Here is a 2,407-nt window from a genome sequence, read left to right as displayed (position 1 = left end):
CCCCCCCCCTCCGTCGGGGAGAAAAAGCACAATTCGTCGGGGAGAAAAAAAATTATATGTATTTGCTACATATTTGTAGATTCTAAAATCGATTAAGTAAGCCTTTGAAACCCCTATATTGTCGAAATTTTCAGGGGCTTCGGCCCTGGATCACTTTCGAATCCATTTAATCGAAGCTCGACCACGCCCACTTTTATTTGCTTTCGTCGAGGAAATCGGACCCCTTGTTGGGGGGGATTCTTTCTCCCCCCCCCCTATCGGACAAATCCTGGCGCCACCCCTGATCTAGGTGCGCATGGCAAGGTATCCAATGTCTTGTCCCTATTTCAAAGGATTGGTCTCTGTGGTACTAAATTGAACCAGAGTCTTGATAGCGATTCACGAAAGATGAATATCCTGTCGGCCTATCTTGATAGATACCGCAACCGAACGTCCAAACGCACAGACACACAAGATAACGAGTTGCTAAGACTGCTTAATTTAACAACAAACCGAACAATAACTATTATCGAGCATTAACTTTGGTATTGAAATAACCTCCTCTGGTGATGGAAGTTATAAATTGTCCCCATCAGGATTTGAACTCAAGGACTTCCTAAGCTACCATTCGGGTACTTGTCAACTGAGCTAAAAAGGCCATGGTATGTACACCCCTGGTATTCAACCCCCGGTCTGTCAAAGATTTAAATCGTCCCCGCGCGACATTGCTAAAAAATAAATCATTTTCCGGGCGATTTTTTGCAGTACCAATACTTGAGAGAAGTTCTTTCTTAATAGAAACACAACCACCTACTCTGGTATTCTTAACAAGAGTCTGCTTTCTAATTGGGATAGCTAGGCCTACTCTATGCCTATCTAGTGGTTTAAAGTATTTGCAGGGGCGTATCCAGAAATGTCCAAAAGGCGGGACCGAAAGTGGGGCCGATCGAGATAATACGTAGGGGGTGGGGCATACCCCCGCGAAATTTGTGTGTTCTAGACGCCCAAAAATAACCTCTCTGAGCGTTTTAGGCAATGAATTTATAAGCTATATTGGTTTTGAAATTAACATAATATTTGAATTTGGATAAACTCTTATTTTCTAAATTAAAATTTTGATTTCAATATCTGTTAAACGTAAAAGAATCTTAGAAGCAATGTATTTTAATATTCAATATTATGATTGAACCAAATGTCTCCGTAGCCAATAGAACATAATAAATACCGTACTTAAGGAGATAAACCCAACAGATACTGAAGTTTCAGAATTATTACAAAATAAGGCAAGTATATTTGAAGTCTAAAAACTGATTATCTTTCTACATATAGACTCTGAAATCGATTAAGCCTTTGAAACCCCTAAATCGTCAACATTTTCGGGGGCTTCGCCCCCTGGCCATTTTCGAAACATTTTAATCGAGGCTCGACCACGCCCACTTTGCTTTCGTCAGGGAAATCTGACCCCTCGTCGAGGGCATCGCCCCCCCCCCTCGTCGGGCAAATCCTGTCGCCACCCATGTACAGTAAATGTTGCAAAGATGTAGACGTCACACATAGGATACACAATAGGCATAATTCGTAGCCAACTGATTTTTATGCGAGTCTGCGCAGACAGTAAAGGTCACAGATAATGAGAGAGGTTGCACTGAAGTACAGTATTTCTCTTTAACTTATTCGGACAGTGGACACCGTCGTTTGTCGACAAGGAGAGCGAAGCCGTGCAACCGAATTAATTACCTAACGGACCGTCTTCAGGTAGGCCTAAAAATCTGTTATTTCACCACACGCTTATTTTGATTTGATTCGGTAATCATTACAGGTATACAATGAACGACAATAACGATAAATACATGAGCAAACAAATCAAGTACCCAAAGCCGACCGAAGTTGGCTCATTTGCAATGTGCTGGTGGGTAATGTACGGAATACCACTATGGTGTGTTGTGTCAGAGTTACTTATCATCAACATATAATTGTCAGTGGGATGTTAAATGCCTAAATGTTAATAAGGATGTTTTGCTATGCACTGTCACATTGAATGAGATAGCTCCATTAAAACACTCATATTTTAAACTATGTTTAAAAAGTAAACTTATAATTTTTTTTTTTTTTTTAAATTTCAATCTTTATTTTCAAAAACAGTATTAAACTAGACCTACATATAGAATTGGGGTTGTTTCTACACAATTCAATTCAACATGTTAAAATGACAATAATTTATATATATATATGTATATATATATACAGTATATATATTCATACATATATATATATTGCTGTCTTTCTATATATTTATACACATATATATACATATATATACATACCATATACATATATATACATATAGACATATACACATACACACATACACACACATATATACATATATATACATAGGCCTATATACAATCTAGATGTGTATAAGAGA

General features: G+C 38.0%; 1 protein-coding gene across 1 annotated transcript in view; it reads left to right on the top strand.

Annotated features, from left to right (window-relative positions):
* Positions 1-1,596: 1,596 nt before the first annotated feature.
* The window catches only part of LOC117101743 (ras-related and estrogen-regulated growth inhibitor-like), a 10,979-nt gene continuing 10,168 nt past the window's right edge, over positions 1,597-2,407 (top strand). Inside the window, exon 1 of the mRNA XM_033241783.1 lies at positions 1,597-1,734. The gene's annotated coding sequence lies outside the window, so the exon portion shown is untranslated. The remainder of the gene's footprint in view (positions 1,735-2,407) is intronic.

This window comes from Anneissia japonica, unplaced genomic scaffold, assembly GCF_011630105.1.
Source record: "Anneissia japonica isolate Jap-2015-1 unplaced genomic scaffold, ASM1163010v1 scaffold63145_len21798_cov261, whole genome shotgun sequence".
Lineage (NCBI taxonomy): Eukaryota > Metazoa > Echinodermata > Crinoidea > Comatulida > Comatulidae > Anneissia > Anneissia japonica.
This window is presented reverse-complemented; position numbering and strand designations above follow the sequence as displayed.